At 40.6% G+C, this 21,820-nt stretch overlaps 1 protein-coding gene across 2 annotated transcripts in view; it reads right to left on the bottom strand.

The window, feature by feature from the left end:
- The window catches only part of PAK1 (p21 (RAC1) activated kinase 1), a 149,061-nt gene extending 127,674 nt beyond the window's left edge, over nt 1–21,387 (bottom strand). For both annotated transcript variants that reach the window (XM_044258466.1, XM_044258469.1), the window contains exon 1: nt 21,250–21,387. The gene's annotated coding sequence lies outside the window, so the exon portion shown is untranslated. The remainder of the gene's footprint in view (nt 1–21,249) is intronic.
- Between the last annotated feature and the right edge of the window lie 433 nt (nt 21,388–21,820).

Here is a 21,820-nt window from a genome sequence, read left to right as displayed (position 1 = left end):
TTTCTTAAGATTTTATGTATTCATTTGTCAGAGGAAGAGAAAAAGCACAAGAAGGAGGACCAGCAGGCAGAGGGAGAAGGAGGCTCCCCACTGAGCAAGGAGCCTGATGTGGGGCTCCTTCCCAGAACCCAGGGATCATGACCTGGGCCAAAGGCAGACACTTAACTGACTGAGCCACCCAGGCACCCAGCAAGAGGTAGGTCTTGATTCTACATTTATTTTTTTTAAAGATTTTATTTATTTATTTGACAGAGACACAGCAAGAGAGGGAACACAAACAGGGGGAGTGGTAGAGGGAGAAGCATGCCTCCCACCAAGCAGGGAGCCCAAAGCAGCCCAATCCCAGGATCCTAGGATCATGACCTGAGCCAAAGGCAGCGGCCCAAAGGCAGAGCCTGAGCCACCTAGGCGCCCCTTGATTCTACATTTAAACCATAGTATTCAAACCATTCTCTTTGACAATCATTAGTTCAAGACTCAGGCTTAACCAATTAGTTTCTGGTAGTCTCTAAAACTCTCATAGTTCAGGGATGGGCAAGTGACCTAAGTTGATCCAATAGGACTACAGAATTTTTTTCCCATTTTAGGAAATGAAGTCAGTGTCCATCTCTTTTTCTCTTCCTATCTCTATCTTTTTCTCTTCTTTTTCCTATCCCTATCTTTTTCTCTTCCAATCTGCCTCTCTTCCTATCTCTCTCCCTCCCTCCCCTTCCCCTTCTTCTCTGTCTCTATCTATATACCTCTCTTATCCATTAGTTAACAAAAAAACTTACCTCCTCAACTATTCCTATCAGCCAATTTATGATCATGATGAAAGCCAGCTTGAGGAATATATATACACACACACATTTCCCAGACTCCCTTCTAATTGTGCTTTAGGTTTTGCTAATCAGATGTTCTCACACTAGATACTGACTTGGAATGAAATTAGATGAGTGAAGAGACTGGACACAGAACATCCCTCTTGTTGGAGCAAACTGCGCAGAGACAGCACGATTCTAGATCTAGCGGCTGTGGCAACAGCTTCCCATCTGCAGCTTTGAGACTATGGAAGAGAAAGTGGCTTCTTTGACAGGTCGGTTCTGCAGTGCGCTTTGAGGATTTTGTTCCTGGAAATACAGCCTGGGTCCTTTTCTTCTACTCTCCCAAAGGCTCTTTAATCTCTCTGGCACCCTCTAATAAAGCATTTTTCCTTGAACCTGCTAGAGTGGATTCTGTTACTTGCCCCTGTTAATAAGAAACCTGAACAATAAACTGCCCTACACTAAAGATAACATTTATTATTTACTATCATGTTCTCAAAACAGCTGACCCTTTCCTTCCTTGTCTTTGCAGCAACTCTTTCTGCAGTCTGCAATGTCCTTCCTCAAAATCATTCCATTTGCAAAAGCTATCCACTTCTTCCATAAAGAGATTTACATACAAAGGAGTTAATCACAAAAGAAAAGAAGTAAATAGACATGACAGAGGAGACTAAGCCCTAAAGAAAGAGCAGTATGGCATCTGGCAGAGACAGGGCAAGGAAGGAGAGGGGTATTTCATGTGTAAAGAACAACATTCACGGGGTGTGTGGGTGGCTTAGTGGGTTAAAGCCTCTGCCTTTGGCTCAGGTTATGATCCCAGGCTCCTGGGATGGAGCCCCTTATCGGGCTCTCTGCTCAGCGGGGATCCTGCTTCCCTTCTCTCTCTGCCTGCTTCTCTGCCTACTTGTGATCTCTCCCTGTCAAATAAATAAATAAAATCTTTAAACTAGGCTATCTTCATTGGTAGTGGGGGGAAATAGATTTACAGTTTAGATATGGCAAGATCGTAGAAGGCCTTGAATGCTAAGATAAAAGATTTACTCCAATAAATAGGTTTTAAGAAAGGGACATATGTTGGGCACCTGGGTGGCTCAGTGGGTTAAGCCTCTGCCTTCAGCTCGGGCCCTGATCTCAGGGTCCTGGGATCGAGCCCCCGCATTGGGCTCTCTGCTCAGCAGGGAGCCTGCTCCCCCCCACCCCACCTGTCTCTCTGCCTACTTGTGATCTCTGTCTGTCAAATAAATAAATAAATAAAATCTTTAAAAAAAAAAAAAAAAGAACAACAGTCACAAGGGCATTTAAGTGCCTCTTGCCACCAAGGACTGACCCTATAAATTCACAACTTCTTATAGTTGGAATTGGTGCCACAGCATATACTGGTGTTTACTCAATAAATTTGTACTAAATACGAGTGATTCTTAGAGTCAGTTGTCAGGAATTCTAATCCTTAATAACTACTAAAAAAAAAAAAAAGCTGTACTAGGAGCCACAATGAAATACCCATAGTGAGATCATAGTTTCCTACCCACAAAGATTTATAATGTAGAGAGAAACAGATAACTGAAAAGATCAAGAACACAATACAAACACTATAAAGAAAAATGCAAATTTATACAAACAATTATAAAGAAAAAAACATACAAGTCTTTGGAGTATCCAAAAGTAGGTGTTTTGGGGGCCTAGGTGGCTCAGTCAGTTAAGCATCTGCCTTCGGTTCAGGTCATGATCCTAGAGTTCTGGGATTGAGCTCCACATGGCATTGGCCCCCTTCTCAGTGCGGAGTCTGCTTCTCCCTCCCTCATTCCCCCCGACCCCGTTTGTTCACATTCAATCTCTCTCTCATTCTCTCTGTGCCAAATAAATAAAATCTTTAAATTAAAAAAATAAATAAAGTAGGTGTTTCTCAAAGATTTTCTCTAAGAGAATTCATTAATTCACTAAATATTTACTAAGCAACTACTATGTGCTAAAAATTACTCTAGGTACTGAGAATATATGGAAGCAAGCAGACAAAATCTTTGCTTTCACAAAGTCCAGATCCTTCAAGGAGAAATACAAACAAAGCTTTCGAGAACAGGGCTATAAATTAAAGCACTGGTCATTAGGCTCATTTTAGCTTCCTTATGCTGTAATAATAATAATAGCCAACAGTTGCTAAACACTTGTTATACGCCAGAATCTGCTAGGTGCTTTACGATTATTGCCTTGTGTAATCCCAGTAACAAACCTGTGAAGCAGGTACTATTATTAGTACCATTTTAAAAATAAGGAAACTGAAACTACGGAGGTTAAGCAACTCTCCCCAGATCACAGTCAGGAAGGGGCAGGGCCACAAGATTCAAAGTCAGGTCAATGGTAGAGGTTTTAAATGCTGCATAAAATGCAGAAGGGACAAAATTACATTTACAGGAGATAGATCTTTGTTAAAATGGGAGGTAAGGAATTATTATTTTGGCATGAGCTTTATCATATCTGAGGGGTTTTTTTCCCCCTTATCCCATAAAATAAGGGATTACATTCCCTAAACACTTACAGCTTGTTTCCATAGTTTCAAAAACAATGCAAAAAGGTATTCAGGTGCCTAGTCCAATTGTTGTTAGAAAAGGTATTTTGAAGGTTGACCCTATATGGTTTTTATTCACCAGCTGGGACCATGTGCTTCCAATGCTTTCATTAAGGGTCACATTAGCATTATATTAATCGGTATAAACAGCTGTAGCACCTCCAGCAGATAGGAGACTGGAGACACAGAGAACAAAGGGAGAGACAGTAAAGCAATGATTGGCTGACCTGGATCCGTCTAGGTCAGGCATGGCATTTGGTCCCTCTGCATTTCTAAGTTCTCATGAATGTGGATGCCGAGGCAGCAGCCCAAAGCCTTCCTCATTTCCATCTCAATCTCCAGGAAGAATTACAATGAGAACAAGAGCTATTGAAGCAGAGAACAGACTGTGAATATTGAAGTACACACTAGGCAGGAGCCAGCAAAAGAAAGAATAAAAGAGGTTTTCATTTTGGATCTAACAAAGTTTAAGAGTCAAATCCTATTCACTCACCTGCCATACACACTCTGCACCAAACAGTACCTTTCCAAGGAGCTTTTCCAAACCCTTCAATTATTATTTACTTCTTCCTATCCCCTATGCATTTATTTATTAGATATCTCTTAAGTACCAGAGTCTGAGCTAGGCACATAATAATATAATGAGTAAAGCACAATCCCAACCTTGGGAAACTAAATCTAATGGAGAAACAAGTACATACAGCAGGATTCTTACTGAGTATAACTAATACCCAAAAAAAAGTTAACTGATGAGAGAACAAAATTTCCTAGTAAATTTTTTCAAAACAATTGATTGAAGCTTCATTTATCAAGATAAACGTAAAACAAAATTTTCTAATTCTTAATATTTAACAAAATTTTAAATTGTAATTGCCTATAAGGTAATTCTCAAACCAAAGAACATCTGTCACTTCACATTTGGCTTTCAAAATACGTTGATAAGTGGATCAATTTTGTAAAAATATTCAAGAGCTTCACCAATCTTTCCCAAGGGTCTATTTTAATCCTTTGTTACTCAAATCATTGTCCTCTGAATCTCATATTATGTCATTACTCACGCTTATTTCCCCTTCAATTTTAAACTGGTCTAGCTGTACCTAATCTTCATTTGTCAATGATTTTTGCATGTGTGATTCAAACCATTCTCTAATACTGCTTTATTTCAAATTCATAAAAGTCTTCATGTTTTACAGAATTGTGTTTTTTCTTTCTTTCTTTCTTTCTTTTTTGTGGTCAGTGTCCATTTTAGAATCTATTTGCATTGTACTGTTCGGTGTTAATTATCCTACCATTAGAAAGGCACTTACTAAGAAAGAGGGTGAAGAGGACAGAGTACAGTGGAGAGCAGGGAGGGATGCTTGCATGAGGATTAACTTTATAAGTGATCAGCTCCTATGGATAACAAATGAACTTCTAATTACAGTGCAAAGGATGGAAAGAATGCTATGGACATTCCAAAAAACTTAATAAACAATTGAGTAGATAAGTAAACTGCTATTCAGTCATCCAATAAGGATTTGTTGACAGCCTACTACATGCCACATTCTGCTCAAGATGCTAAGTATAGAGTAAGGAATGAAAAAAGTACTACCTGTTTAGTTCATTAGCGGTGCTGTAACAGAATACCATAGACTGGGTGGCACACACAAAAAAAAGAAATTTGTTTCTTACAGTTCTGGAGGCTAGGCAGTTCAAGATCAAAGCACCAGAAGATTCAGTGTCTGGTGAGAACTCTCTTCCTAGCTCACAGATGCGGTCTTCTCACTGTGTCCTTGCATAGCAAAAGGGGCAAGGGAACTCTCTAGGGTCTCTTTTATGAGAACACTAACCCATTCATAAAGGTTCCATCCTCATGACTTAATCTCCTAGAGACACCACCTCCCCAGTCATCATATTGGGCATTGAGATTTAACATATAAATTTGGGAAAGACATAAACATTCAGTGTGTAGCACACCCTCAAGAATTTGTAATCATGCATAGGTAGATGAGGCCTGGAAGACAACATGGAAGACATGGCATCCAAGTTGGATTTATGAATGAAGAGTTGTTTTTTGGGGGTTTTGTTGTTGTTGTTGTTTAAGATTTAATTTATTTGGGGTGCCTGGGTGGCTCAGTGGGTTAAAGCCTCTGCCTTCGGCTCAGGTCGTGATCCCAGTGTCCTGGGATGGAGCCCCATGTCGGGCTCTCTGCTCCACGGGAAGCCTGCTTCCTCCTCTCTCTCTGCCTGCCTCTCTGCCTACTTGTGATTTCTCTCTCTCTGTCAAATAAATAAAATCTTTAAAAAAAAAAAAAAGATTTAATTTGTCAGAAAGAGAGAGAGAGAGCACGCACACAAGCAAACAGAGTGGCAGGCAGAGGGAGAGAAAGAAGCAAGCTCCCCGCTGAGCAAGGAGCCCAATGCAGGACTCGATCCCAAGACCCTGGGATCATGACCTGAGCCAAAGGCAGCGGCTTAACCAACTGAGCCACCCAGGCATCCCATTGTTGTTGTTTTTTAAAGATTTTATTTATTTATTTGACAGACAGATATCACAAGTAGGCAGAGAGGCAGGCAGAGAGATGGGGATGGGGGGAGCAGGCTCCCTGCCGAGCAGACGGCCCAATATGGGGGCTGGATCCCAGGATGCTGGGATCATGATCTGAGTCAAAGGCAGAGGCATTAACCCACTGAGCCACCCAGGTGCCCCATGAATGAAGAGTTTTAATAGCAGAGAGGGAAAAGATATTCTAGATATTCTGAGGGAACAGAATGATAGGATATATGAAAGTGAATGAAACAGAAAGTCTTTTTAGAGAGCTGGAGTAGGGTCAGGAGAAATAAGGCTAAAAAAGCGGATCAGGTCAAATTATAAAGTTTCCTGAAAAACAACTCAGGTTACACATTATCTTACAAGTAATGGAAACATAGTGATTGTTTTGGGGCAGAACAGTAACAGGATCAGAATTATTCCAGGCAGAATAATGAATGAATGAATAAGAGGGCAGAAACTGGTGGCCAGGATACTAGTAATGAAGTAGTTAAAAGCCTAGAGAAAAGATGATTATGGTCAAAACCAAGCAGAGGAGATAGAAAAATAAAAACACATTTGAAAAAATTGCAGGGATAAAACTGCCAAGACTTACTAATCCTTGATAGTGTGAACTCATTCATTCAGCAAATATTGACAACACTTACTATGTTCCACACACTGTACTAGGTGTTGAGGTATGGTGGCAGACAAAAGAGATTTAATCTTCGATTCCATGAAGTTGGAAGTCTAGACATACAATAGACAGGTAAGTACAGAATTACAGATCATTATGAATGCCATTACAGAAAATAACAAAGTACAGGAGAGGATAATGGCAGCGGGGGGTGAGGGGGGTCTTCTTTAGATTAGACAGGTCCTGGCTCACACTTGTTTTCTAAAAGAAGAAAAAGTGGGGAGAGAGAAAGCAGACTTGTTAAGAAGCCAGAATTGGGGAAAAACATACTAGGGGAGAACAGGTATGAAGGCCCTGAGGCAAGAAAGATTTTCTCAAACTTTGCAGAACAGGGGGGAAAAAACGGCAATCGCTCTGAAGCAACAGCCAGTGCAGTAGACAGTGGCACCAGATGAAGTTAGACAAACAAAAACAAGGACCCTCTCAGAAACTTACAAATCACATTAAAGATTTTATATTTTTTCCTAAATAAAACAAAGAGCATTGGGGCGCCTGGGTGGCTCAGTGGGTTAAGCCGCTGCCTTCGGCTCAGGTCATGATCTCAGGGTCCTGGGATTGAGTCCCACATCGGGCTCTCTGCTCAGCAGGGAGCCTGCTTCCCTCTCTCTCTCTCTGCCTGCCTCTCCATCTACTTGTGATTTCTCTCTGTCAAATAAATAAATAAAATCTTTTAAAAAAAAAAGAGCATTTACAGGTTTTAAGCAGAGTTCAGTTCCAAGATTACTGTAGTAGTCCGGGGTAGAGATAGTGGGAGTGTGGATTAGAGAGGTGACAATAGACATGGAGAGAGGTAGATGGATTCAAGAAATACATAGGAAATAAAACTGATAAATTGGGGGTGGAGTACAAATGAAGGATAGGAGATAAGAAGGTGTCAGGAGTGAATTTTAACTTTGTGATTTGAGCAACCAGGGAAACAAAGATGCCACTAAGACAGGGAGGACTGAGTTTGTGGGGAAAGATCAAGAATGCAGTTATAGAGCATATTAATAGGAAATGTAAGACCCCAAAGTGGAAATATCAATTGGGTAAGTGGATACATGGCTCTAGAGCTAAGGAGAGAGATTTGGCTAGAAACATATGGGAAAATGTGGGCGTTGCCAGCATACACATGATATTCAGAGGCAGAACAAGGAATGAAATGAAGTAGAAAGAGTCTGGTATAAGAAGAGGAGAGGATCTCACCCTTGAGGAATCCCAACATTAAAAATAAACTAAATAAAATCAAGATAGAAAAAAGCAGGGCTCTGGGGTGGCTCAGTCAGTTGAGCGGCTGCCTTCGGCTCAGGTCATGATCCCAGAGTCCTGGGATCGAGCCCCGCATCGGGCTCCCTGCTCAGTGGAGAGCCTTCTCTGGATAAAATGTTATCCAGAAGGCAAAAGAATATTTTAAAGGGAGTAACCATAAAGGCAAATAGAGAGGTCCAGTAAGATGAGAATGAAAAGAAATCCCATGGCTGCTAACATCACAAAAAGAAAGACATCCAAGCATTAAGAGTCCCTTGATGAAAGAACATACTGATACCTAGAAAGTGGTCACGCAAAACAAACAAACAAAAAAAAAAAAAAACAAAAGAAAAACCTGACTCTGAATTAGCCTTTAGATACTAACTTACATGTACATACAGGACCAAGGAACTTGTCAAACAAAAATGAGAAATGCAAAAATCCAGGCAGTGGAAAATTCAACAGAACAATGTGGTTTCTTCAACCAAAAAAAAGAAAAAAGAAAAAAGAAAGGGGGGAGAAAAAGGTTGAGAGGAATTTAGAGATTAAAAGAAACAAAAAAGACCTATCAACCAATCTTTCTGTGTAGTCCTTATCTGGATTCTGCTTCAGACTGTTAAAGAAGAGAAAAAGTATGACATTTGAATCGCAACTGAATATTTCTGTGACCTTAAGGGATGAGTATGTATGTGCCCCTATGGTTTTTGGTTGCTTTTGGGTTTTGTTTGTTTGTTTTATATAGATTTGGCACCATGGAGGTCATTATGGGCCTTAGTAAGAGTGGTTGGGATGAGGTGGTGAGGATAGAAGTAGACTGGAGTAAGCTTTCAGGTAAACAGGAGGTAAGAAACTGGAACCAGAAGTTGTAAACATTATTTAAAGATGACTGGCTTTGAAAAAGAGCAAAAGAGCAGAGAAAAGATTTAGCTGGAGGCTGACATGGGATCTCAGGAGAGCTTTTATTTGGTAGGGAAGTGAAAAATTGTTTTTATTTAAATAGAACATTTGAATGCTGCTTATGATAACTCAGTAGAAAGTAAAATCTAAAAGATGCAGTGAAATGAGGTTTCTGAAATGAGACCATGGGAAGGAATCTAAAAGCATGTGAAGGAGTGGGCCTTCCTTTGAAAGAGAAACAGGCAAAGACAAAAACAGGTGCAAATCAAGTAGATTCTTAGATTCAGTAGTAGGAATATAAAGTTTCTATTGTATCTGTGATATGGAAAGCAGAGTACAGTAGGGCAATTAGGGGTCGGGGGAGGAAGAAATCCAGGGGAAAGCATGACAGGTGGAGATGGAAGGGAGAATTGAAGATAACCCTGAATTTTTTTTTTTTAAAGCAGCTATTTCCAGAGCCAAAAAACATGGTGGCGGGGGGTGGGGGGTGGGGTGGGGGGAACAGGCTCTCGGAAATAGAAAATTAGTCAATTGAATAGATTAACTCCTAAAGAAATCACTGCAAGAAAGACTGTATTCATATTTTCAGTTTGCAAATATTAAATCCTGTCAAGAGCACATTTGGTCTTTATATTCCTTGACAGAGTAATCATACCTATGTAATTTATTCTTAAAAAAAAAAATCTTTTAAGGGAGAAAGTAAGTAGTGTTACAGATAAAATTACAGTCTGATTTATAACAGGAAAAGAAAACCTAAATGATTGTGATGGTTGTGTGTCAGCTTGGCTAGGCTACAGCACCCAGTTACCTAATTAAATCTAGGTACTAATCTAGGTTTTGCTGGGAAGGTATTTTACAGATGTATTTAACATCTACAAGTCAGCTGACATTAAATAAAGGGGATTATTCCTCCTTATCTAATAGTAGGTTTCATCCAATCAGTTGAATGGCCTCAAGAGCAAAACTGAGGTTTCCCCACAAAGAATTCTATTTCTGTTTCTCTCCTAGAAAACTGACTGATTGATGCAATGGTTTAGACAAATTATGAAATATCATCTAAAATTTTATAAGGAGCACTAAGAAATAATATGGGGAAATGTTTATACATCAAGAAAAAAAGGCAAACAACCAATTTAGATCTACATTGTGATTACAACTGTGTAAACACGTATGTTTATACATAAGAAAAAAGAAACAATAAAGTGTTTATTCATTAGAGTAATAGAATCTGGCTGACTTTAAAATTTATGAATAGTGTTACAAAATAGTTTGTGAAACAGAGCCCTGTTATTTTTAACGGAAGTTAGTAACATTATTGTTAAGCCTTATTGAAATTAGGTAGCACTTTAAAGAAACTCCGAATAATCTAAAAGGAAACTATGAATTTTGAAATATTGCCTTGAATAGTACTAAAAAGAATGGATCCTCTGGAAGATAAATATGCCTACAAAGACCCCAATCTAAGCCATTTTTCATAACATAGAATTCTTTAACTTAAATGAAATGAAGAAAGACCCAGATGGCAAAGTAGCCAGTGACCAACTTGTTCAGCTCAAGAATTTCCCACATCCTTAGCTAGCATCAGGGCATGCATCTAACTTTGACCCAGATCAGCTAATTGTACTGGATAGCTGAATATGAGAACATTAAGGTTTCTTCTCTCCTTCCCTCTCCCAACATCAGCCAATGGAAGGATTCTTGTATGTTTACTGAACTTGAGAAAAACCAAACAAATGCTCTCAGTAAAGTCAAATGGACCTCAGTTTGATGCTGGCTCCACATTCATTTTTGCAAACAAAAAATATTTCTTGAGTGACTACTATATGCTAGGAACTGTGAATACAATTATGAGCAGAAAATGGTAATTTTTATTTTAAGGAAAAGGGTACTATATTAAAATTCATCCTCTTTAGGATCCATGTCTTAAAGGGAAATAATTCTCTAGAGCTTAGAGTCTGGTAGGGCAGATAGACATTAATCAAATAATCCCACAGTGTAATGGGTAAGAGTATGGTTCTATGTAGATAAATAATGATACAAATGCTTAAGTGTTTTAGAGTGAAGCGCACTGGTGCCTGCAACTTATTTGGAATGGCTTCAAAACAAGATAGATTAATGAATGGATTAAGGGATGGACAGATATTCAAATACAGCAAAACATTACAGAATCTAAATAGTGAGTATATGAGTGCTGTCTGTACATACTTCCCTCCTAATACTTTATTATAATTTTTAAACATACGAAAAAGTTCAAATAAGTGTACCATGAAACATTTTCAAGAGGAGTGAACCTATAGGAAGGATTTTGTGTGTGTGTGTGATGAAAATTTCAATCTTTGACCAAAATTTCTGCTTAGATATTATAGATACCAAGATACCATTGATATTATAGATATAATCAGTTTGCCCATCCACATTGGTTTACTTGTCTGTGTCAGCTGACAGTAATAGAGAACATTCTACACTCAAGATACTAAGCTAGAAGTGTGGCACTATACAGGTGGGGAGGGCCCTCAGGCACTAATTGTCTCTGTCTATAAAATCGATTTAATAATCCCTTCTCAGTCTCTCAGAATTAAACAGGATATTGCATAGGGTAACATTTTGAAAAGTCTCTTCCTACCACCCCAACTTTATCAAGTATCATTCACTCTTGTTCCATGTACACCAGCCATAATCACTTTTTTTTTTTTAGTTCCTATGTTGAGCTAAACCAGAGCTATTTAACAGAAATAAAATATGAGCCATTAACACAAGCCATTTATGTAATCTTAAATTTTCTAGTAGCTATATTTTTAAAAGCTAAAAAAAAAAAAGCAGGTGAAATTAAATTGAAAATCTGTTTTAACCCAATTTATCTAAAATGTTAATATTTCGATATATACTAAACATAAAAATTGGTTGATTAAATTCTTTTTTCAGTACTAAACCTTCAAAATCTAGTATGTATTTTATATTTACAGGTCATCTATATTTGAACCAGCCACATTTCAAATGTTCAGTAGTATGTCTAGTATTGTCTAGGAGTTACTATCTTGAGTATGATAGCTCTAAACTTTTATCTACTTTCAGGGTCTTTGTGCATTTAAAATGTTCCCTCTGCATGACAGGCTCTACACCCTATTCTCTGAATGACCAATACCTATTCATCTTGCATTTATTAGTTTAAAAGCATCATCTCCTCAATGAGGCCTTCCCTTTCATCATTCCAAAATTCTCTGTATTAGTCCTTTATCTCCCTTGTAGGACTTAAAACCTGCAACTACTTATTTGTACATTCAATGCTTTTTTTGGTATTCCCCTCTGGAATGTAAGCTTTAGACAAGCAAGAAAAAGGATCATTTCTATATTATGATTGTACCCTGAGTATTAATCACAATGCTTGGGACATAGGAAGCAACCAATAAATATCTGTAGACTAATTAAGAAATTGATAAACAGATGCACTGTAGAGATGTACTGAGTTTGCATGCAAATGAAAGTATGTGTATTTTGCCATTCCCATCTAGCCTGGGACCTTTACAAAACAGTCAACTTCAGAGAATGCTCTGGCAAGCAGCAATAGTTAGAAACATGTTTTGGGGGTGCCTGGGTGGCCCAGTGGGTTGAGCTGCTGCCTTCGGCTCAGGTCATGATCTCAGGGTCCTAGGATCGAGTCCCACATCGGTCTCCCTGCTCAGCGGGGAGCTTCTGCTTCCCTCTCTCTGCCTGCCTCTCTGTCTACTGTGATCTCTCTCTGTCAAATAAATAAATAAAATCTTTAAAAAAAAAAAAAAAAGAAAGAAAGAAACATGTTTTGGGGGGCGCCTGCATGACTCAGTCAGTGAAGCATCCGACTCTTGATTTTGGCTCAGGTCATGGTATCAATCCCCGATTCCCAAGTAGATCTGGGCACTGAATGTGCAGCCTGAGTGTGCAGCACTGAGTGAGCACAAAATAGTAAAGCCTAATATATATTAACTCTCTCTAAGCTGCTCAGGAAATTGGACTTTCCAAATAGTATCATCATAAATTTTTTCCCTTTGCTCACCTGGTTTCTTGTTTTAAGTTACTTTGCAGATTACATATAGATAACTCCTTAAATTAATAAAGGAAAATCTACCCTGATATTAAATAAAAATCTCAGACACAGGACTGATAAGTCCAGATAGGAAAATAATCTTAAATGGAAGAAATGTTATAAATATAGTAATTCTCCAACAAGTGATAGAGGACTAAGAGTCCCTCCACTGTTATCAGGTCCCACTGTACACCTTCCCCAACCTCTTGCCCACTGAGAGCTGTTTCACACTAAAACAGTTACTGATGGACTATGTCCTAGTGTATTACAGAACAAGGGTGAAGGCAGAGAGGAGGAGTATGAAGGTAAAAAAATCACTATCATAAAATATTTGAGCTGGGGAAGTTAGCATTAGATGTAATGCATCTATAAAACAGCTAAGGAAAACTGAGGCTTAGAGTGGTTAAGTGATTTGCCATGGTCACACAGTAATAATCATAAAAATGTCTTCAAATCCCAGCTTGATCTGCTCCTAAAATTCCTCCTCTATAGGGGCGCCTGGGTGGATCAGTGGGTTGGGCCTCTGCCTTCAGCTCAGATCATGATCTCAGGGTCCTGGGATCAAGCCCTGCGATGAGCCCTGCGATGAGCCCTGCATCCAGCTCTCTGCTCGGCAGGGATCCTGCTTCCCCCTCTCTGCATGCCTCTCTGCCTACTTGTGATTCCTCTCTCTCTCTCTCTCTCTGTCAAATAAATAAATAAATAAATCTTAAAAAAGAAATTTCCTCATCTATAAAATGAGTATAAAACAGAATATCTCTTATAGGATTATTTTGAGGAGGAAAAATCAAAGTAAAGTACTTGGTGCCATGAAAGTCCTTGGTGAAAGGTCAGTTGTGATGAGGCTGATGATGCTGATTTGTTCCTGATCTCATTTATCCCCAATGAACAATGATGTTGGGGAAAGCAGGTGGCTGGGAAACAGGGAGATCACCAGCCCAAATTCATTTTTTAAGAACATTTAAAAATAGATGAAATGATACTATTGGCTACATTTCCACAATAAAATTAGTAGGTTTGGGGTTTTTTTTTTCCTTTATTCTTCTGTATTGTCAAAAGTCTAAAGAACCTCCTACAGATCATAGCTGTGCTGCTATACAGCCTCAGGCAACTCAATTAACCTGTTTCCTATTCTATAATATGGAGATAAAACAATATCTGTCCTAACTAAGCCACAGAGTTGTTGAAAGAATAAAGTGAGATAATATTAGTGAAAATATTTTGTACACTAGAGGCCCTTCACCATCTAGGCCTCGTCTTCGTCTCTGCTCTTACCCACTTTGTGTCCTATCCTCTAAGTATACCAAAATACCCAGAGTTCCCCAAACATGCTCTCAAGCCATACAGTCCTCACCCTGCTCTCTTTCAGGAAGGTTCTTCCACTCTCCTCTCTTCCCACCCCTTCCCAACTGTGCTTGGTTAAACCGTGTTCCCCTTTCAGAACACAGCTTAGCTGTCACTTGTCTTAAGAAAGCTTGCCAGACAACCCCCATTTCAGGTGAAGTAGATGCCTTTCCTCTCTTTACACAGCATGAGCCCGTAACTCCACGTGTCATTTTTGTCTCAATATAATTGTCTATGGACATGTCTGTTTCTCAACCATAAGCCTAAGGGCAGGGACCAGGTATGATTCATCTATTTCTTCAGAGCCCCTGACAATGCCCCACGTTTAATATGTGTTTAGCAAATGAAACTTAAATGACAATTAAAACATTTCATATGCGGGACACCTGGGTGGCTCAGTGGGTTAATAAGGCCTCTGCCTTCGGCTCAGGTCATGATCTCAGGGTCCTGGGATGAGCCCCACATTGGGCTCTCTTCTCAGTGGAGAGTCTGCTTCCTTCTCTCTCTCTGCCTGCCTCTCTGCCTACTTGTGATCTCTGTCTGTCAAATAAATAAATAAAATCTTAAAAAAAAAAAAAAAGACTGTTAAAACATTTCATATGCTAGGTACCTAAGACTTCTATGCAAAATATTATAATGTAAAGCAATACTGCTCAATCTTGGCTGTATACCAGAATCACCTATAAACCTTCAAAAATAGAAATTCCAAGAGATTTTGATTAAGTAGACTTTAGAGCCCAGACAACAGTATTTTTTTTAATATCTTCACAAGTAGTTCAAATGCATAGCCAAAATTCAAGATCACTGCTAAAAACAATTGAAGTCATTAAGTTATAACAATTCTCCTAACAGCTATATAACTTAACATCCTACAATTCTTTTTCATGTATATTATTTTTTTAATCCAGTACTGTCAACATACAGCATTATATTGGTTTCAGGTATACAATATTCATTTTCACACATATTATTAATTGAATCTTCACAACTCTGTAAATTAGGTGTTATTTCTATTTTCAAACTAAGAAATAGATATTTAAATAAGTGTCCAAATAGGTCTTTGCCTAACTTCAAATTTAATGGTCTCCCTTCTACATCTGTCTCCTTCCCTAGAAAGCGACAGGCAATATTGCAGCAACATAGAAAGTACGTGGGGACAAGGGTTCAAATGAGAAAGACATGAATCCCAGCTTTGTGGGAATCAAGGAGAGAATAAGGAAAGCGAGGCCTTGTAGATACAGGCTGGCAGAGGAGGGTGGAAGCCACACATATTGTGTCATCATCAAAATATGAGGAGATTGCTGGAAGTGGAAAAGTGAAGTAAGAAAGTCCCATACACAAGAGTGAACTTCCCAATACTGCATGCAAATTACCTCACCCCGACTCCATGAATAGGAGCCAGACATAATGGACTTGTTAGAACTAAGACTTAGATCAACTTTAAAGAATTAATACCAAGCAAAATCATATTAATGAGGGATCAATAAACTTCTGGTTCTTTCTAGACTTATTATTACACAATTCTTAGAGAGGGGATAATCTGGAGGATCCTAGCACATAGATCATTTCCCCCATCTCAAAGACTGGAAGGATAGAATGGTGGAGGAAGTTACTTATGAAAGATAAAGCTTAACACAATAGTAGAAAAACATATGACATAACGATAATAAATTTATGATGGCAAAGGGAAATGAATATTCAGGCAGCAGTGACTCAGAACACTGGATAAATAAAGTCTGATCTTTCAGCTTCAGTGGTAAAGTGTTATCTTGTGAGTCTATAATATGACCATCTGTTGGTGTTTTACCAGCAATTATCTTTTTGTAGTTCGAACTGGACTTCTGTCAAGATTTTCTTAGGGAGAAAGGCCAAAGGGATTAGAAAGCAATCTAAAAGGACACTTCTAGGGCTCCAAAGTTGAGTTTGAAGGTTTAAAAGGCAATATGATACAGTGGCAAAAGTGAAGTACTACACTGAGATTCAAAAAATGTAGTTTTAAACCAATATTTAGTCATTAGCTAGTGATGTGCCTTTGAGCAAACCAAGGCTTCTATAATCCAGTCTCCTAATTACTAAAATGGAAATACCTATCTCACAGGGCTGTTGTGAAGACTAAACAAAAAAACACCAGGGAGATGTTATTTTTTTCCTGTGTGAAGGATAAATGTACAGGCATGTAAAACTGTCCTCACCAATCTTTCTGTGCACAAAGAAAGAGAGCAGGCTAAACGATTTTAACTCTGATAGCAATATACTTGCAAAACATTCCTATACCCTCGGTACGGAAAAATTAAAGCAGCCTGGCTAATGAACATAACTCATAATTGCTGGTATCAGGTGAATATGAACTGGAATGGGGGTCCACCACTTACTTTCAGTAAAACCTTGAACAAGTTCCCATTGTCAGTGTGAGCTTCAACCTCCTTATCCATTAAACAGAGATACTAGTAATCATCTTACATGCTTATTTTGAAGACTGGAGAAAACAACTCATGTAATGTCTGGTATATAACAGATATTCAATAAAGTTTACCACCACCTAACAACTGAAATCAAATTATACTTTCCAAAGTTTCCTTTATATTCAATATTTTATTTAGTTGTTTCATAAACTTGTAAGCCAATCATAGCAACCGTCACTAACCCCATCTTATAGGTGGACAAAAGGCACAGAGATAAAATTACTTCCATAAGATCATACAGTAAAAAGAGACTAAATTAAGTTTCCCTGACCATTCCTCCCACCCCAAATTATATTAGTCTTTAAGAATTAAAATGACAGGGACGCCTGGGTGGCTCAGTTGGTTAAGCAGCTGCCTTCGGCTCAGGTCATGATTCAGTGTCCTGGGATCGAGTCCCACATCGGGCTCCTTGCTCGGCAGGGAGCCTGCTTCTCCCTCTGCCTCTGCCTGTGCTGGCTCCCTCTCTCTCTCTGACAAATAAATAAGTAAAATCTTTAAAAAAAAAAAAAAAGAATTAAAATGACATCTATGAAATGATATATGCTTTTGAAAACCTTAAGATTCTCTCTTTCCAAAAAAAAGTTTTTTTCGCGACTTTCTTTTTTTTTTTTTTAAGATTTTATTTATTTATTTGACAGAGAGAAATCACAAGTAGATGGAGAGGCAGGCAGAGAGAGAGAGAGGGAAGCAGGCTCCCTGCTGAGCAGAGAGCCCGATGTGGGACTCAATCCCAGGACCCTGAGATCATGACCTGAGCCGAAGGCAGCGGCTTAACCCACTGAGCCACCCAGGCGCCCCTTTTCGCAACTTTCTAATTACCGTTTAGAAAGATAAAAAAGGGGGAAAGAGAAATTCATTAAAATCAGCAAAAACATAATTGAGAATTGTCTCAAATTAACAATTATTGATTCCACCTTGATTTTTCTTTTCATTTTCCCCATCAAAGCTACTGATCTCTTAACTAAAATTTTTTAAAGGTCTACTTACCAAAATGATACTTATTTGATAAACTATTCCTAAACTGAGAAAAAAATTAGAAAGACAAATTTCTCCCAGTTTGATGAGTATATGTCACTTTTGTACCCCTCTCTTTCATCCTTTCATCTCAGCACTTATCATACCATGCTGTAATATCTTTAACACCGTGAGGACTTGAACTGCATCCAATGCACACCTGAACATCCTGTCCCAGCATAGGGCCTTGCACATGGTAGAGAAACACTCAAGAAGTATTTATAAATAAATGAACAAATGAAGCCAATCTTTCCAAGGGTAGTTAAGAAAGGAAAAACTGGATATGAAATCTTAGGGCTAATAGGAAAGTGAAAGAAAAAAAAATTTTAAGAGCTTCATAAGGAAGAGAAACCTTTGTGTGGAGTCAAACAGGCCCTTGTATGGCTTTAAGTATCACTAGAGAAAGACAAAAACCACAGAAGATCCGGAAGAGACAGTTTCAAGTCAAAAGACTCAAACATTAGGGCACTTATTTAGATTTGCAAAACCTGTTTGCAAATTCCCAAGAAACAATCCTAGTCTAAGATATTTCAACAGCATTTTTCAGGTTTTGACTCAAAGAACTCTAGCTGAAAAATACTGCAGGCTTTGATGGAGCAGGACAGATGTAAAACAGGAGAAAACTCAGTCTAAAACAAATCCCCAAAAATGTTAGAATCCACTTGGATTTGCATATTGGAGTGTGGGTCCTCTTCATTCTAAGAACTATTCTTAAATAAAACTCCACTATAAACAGCTGGCTGCAAATAGGACTAAATCCTCTTACACTTTTCATTCAACAAATATTTGAGATCCTGCTATATGCTACTGCTCTAGGCACTGGGAATATGGTAACAAACAAAATAGACACAATGCTCTCAGGCAGCTTTCAATCTACTGGCAAAAGATACATGACAGATAGATGGGATGGACTGACAGGCCGTAAGTGCTAAGGAAGAAAAAGAAGGGAGAGAGAGAGAGAAAGAAAACACAGAAGGAAAGAGTGGGAGGGAGCTGGCAAGGAGCTGGTCTTATCAAAAACAGATCTTTTAACCCTGTGGTTTTTCAAACTTTAGCAAGTGTCAGAATCACCTGGAGGGCAGAGGTTTGGGGGCCCCAACCCCACAGTTTTTCATCTATAGGTCCGGGATGGGAAAAGTAATTTGCAATTCTATCAAATTCCCAGATTATGTTCATGCTGTTGGTGTAGGGACTGCACTTGGAGCTAACTATTCTAACCCAACAGAACATGCCCTCAAGAAATTCACAGGTTAATGGGGGGGGGGACCCAAATAGTTGCAATAGAGTACTAGAGAGCTTTGAGACTAGTATGTACCTGAGCCAGAGGACAGAAGAGCAACCAATTCTATGGAAGTAATAGGAGTGACTTAGGGACAGCTTCCCAGAGGTCCAACAAGCACTTCTCCACAGGCAGATGGGGTGGGGGGGGGCAGCATTTCAACAGGGAAGAACAGCACCAGACAAAAGCAGAGATGAGAAAGTGTATGGCAGAGGAGTTATATAAAGTGAGGCTGCAAAGGTAAGCAGTAATCTGATCTCCGAGAGCTTCTTATTCACGTTAAAAAGTTTATTTTTTTTTAAGATTTTATTAACTTATTTGACAGATAGAAACAGTGAGAAAGGGAATACAAGCAGGCAAAGTGGGAAAGAGAAAAGCAGGCTTCCAGCTAAGCAGGGAGCCCGATGCAGGGTTCAATCCCAGACCCCTGAGATCATGACCCAAACCGAAGGCAGACACTTAACGACTGAGCCACCCAGTGCCCCAAAAAGTTTAAAAATTTATCTTTAGCCAATGACTAGTTGGGAAGTAAGGAGAAATGAAGTGATTGGGTATAATTTTACAAAGATCTCTCAGGATACATAGGGCCCTTCTTTCACAAAGCGCTGGTTTCTCCAAGCCTCCAGGGCCTCATAAAGTGTGCTTAGTAAATGTATATTTAATTGAACTGAACAAGCTTTCTGTTAAGTGCTATCTTATGGATGAGAGGTAGGTCACCACCTTCCCCACAAGACTCACTTTGGCCTGGACAAGACTTGCAGAACAGGTCCAGCAGCCTCAATTACTGCACACTACTCCTTGTACAACTGGAGTCCCCCCAGAGATTAGGGGAGGCCTTCATTGTTTACATGTCTACCTCACCCACTAGACTTTGAGCTCTTTGAAAACAGAGAATGTCTTAATAGACTCTGAATCCCCATAGTGCTAGCAGGAGACTCAGAACAGTAGCTCTCCACACTCTGGTAATACTGGGTAAATGAATGACGGAGTAAGCAAATTTACCAATAAAAAAAAACGCATGATCTCATATAGGTAAGGATACAGATAAGCTTCAGGGTTCATGTTCCCAAAACTCTTTTGAGAAGTAGAGTCTCCAGCTGAGGTGAGGTGGATTTCATATGCACCTGATAAAGGATTTCCCAGATAGGAACAAAAATGTTACAAGTGCCATAAAAATCCTGCTAGATTTCTGGGAAATCCATTGAGAAGTAACTTTTGCCTGAAAGGAGTCTAAAGGTAGATGCCAGCAAAGACCTTGTTGGAGGGAGAGCGAGGGAGGAGATGAGGCGTGTGGCAGGATTACTCAATGGACTCTTTAAAAGCTGAGGACGTGCTAGATATCTGCTGATTTCTAGGACTTAAAAAGTGCTGGAATTTTAAGGCTGGAAGTGTCCTGCTCAAGGTCACAAAGTAAGTAGGTGAAGTCACAAGGTAAGACCAATGAGGCATCTATATACTGTTGATTACTGTTTTCTCCTGACAAAGACACAGTAGACAAAATGAAAGGTTATTCTCAGGGACAAGTTTTAAAATATGGGCTAGACTAATGAATTTGAATTTTTATTGGTAACCATAGTACTAACCCTTTTCTTCACCTTTCAGTTTTGGGGAAAAATTGTAAGACAGTTACCCAAGCAGTTTAACAAGAAGCACTTTGCTCCCAACACACACAAATACCAAAACTTGTAAAGCATTCTTCGAAAATACCCGCAGCAATGTTTGCTGCTGAAACATTCAAGACAGTAAGGGCCATAATAATCTGTCTTTCGAAATGGAGTATTAAACATAAAGTAACTGTCATTCTCCTTTCCTTGTCTGTTGCTAACTCCACAAGTTAGGGTATTCCCGGGGTGGGGGAGGGGCTGCATAAGTCAAGCTCCCTCCTCTCGTATTTTTCCAGGAGGTGAACCCTAAAGGTGATTCCCCCCGGCCTGGACAGGAGCGTTTTTTTGGTTTTTGTTTTTTTCTTTTTTTTTCCCAGGCTGGATGAATCGGACTCCGCTTTGCTAGGTTTCCTGATGGCCCGCCAGGGTTAGCGCCGGAACACCGCAAAGTTCGCAAGGGAGGCGGCTCCCAGCCCCAGACCTGTCGGGTCTCCCGGCCCCTCCCCCGCTCCGGTCCTCCCCCGGGTTCCCCCCGGGTCCCCCGGGTCCCCAGCTTCTGAGACCGCCGGCCTCTCCGGGCAGTGCACAAGGAGCCTTTGTTGGTCCGCCGAGAGCGGCCAGCCGCGCCCGGGGGCGCCCCGCCGCACCTTACCTGGTGCCCCCTCCCTCCCACCCTGCCCAGCAGCTGGGAATGAATGGGCCCAGGCCCCCACCCGCGCCGCCCTCACCCCCGCGCCCCAGTCCCGCAGCCTGCGACGCCAGGGGGGCAGCGCGGGAGGCCGGCTCTCACCTTCCGCGCTCGCTCGGCTAGACTCCGCTCCTCCTCCTCCTCCTCCTCCTCCTCTTCCCCGGTGGCGGCGGTCGAGCCGGGGAGTGAGCGCTCGAGTGTGCGCGAGGGGCCGGTTCACTTTCTGCCTCCCGCCGCCGCCGCCGCCGCCGCCGCCGCCGCCGCCGCCGCCGCCGCCGCGCACTCGGCGCCTCCCCCACCCTGCTAGTGCCGGGGAGTCCACTTAGGACGGGGTGGGGGACGGGGGTCAGCGACGGCAAGGGGGCTGGAGGCAATTAGGCGACGCGGGAGAAAGGGGTGCTGTGAGGGGCAAGAATGTGAAAGGGCCTCTGGGGAACGAGGAGGGGAGACAGAATGCTTTGAGGAGCTCTTGAGAGCGCGGGGCCCCTTGAAAGAAGGGTAGGCGTCTGAGGGGAAAGCGTTTGGGAAGTCCGACCGCAAAGCCGGTGAGGGAGACAGCGGGAGGGAGCGTTGTGGAGGAAGCCGAGAGGGGGTGTCTACTGTGCCGCCGGCACCTAGGGCTCCAGCTGCAGCCGCGGCCCGGCCGCCTCCCCCGCCCGCCCTCAGCCGAGCT

The sequence above is a fragment of the Neovison vison genome, chromosome 7 (assembly GCF_020171115.1).
Source record: "Neovison vison isolate M4711 chromosome 7, ASM_NN_V1, whole genome shotgun sequence".
NCBI lineage: Eukaryota > Metazoa > Chordata > Mammalia > Carnivora > Mustelidae > Neogale > Neogale vison.
This window is presented reverse-complemented; position numbering and strand designations above follow the sequence as displayed.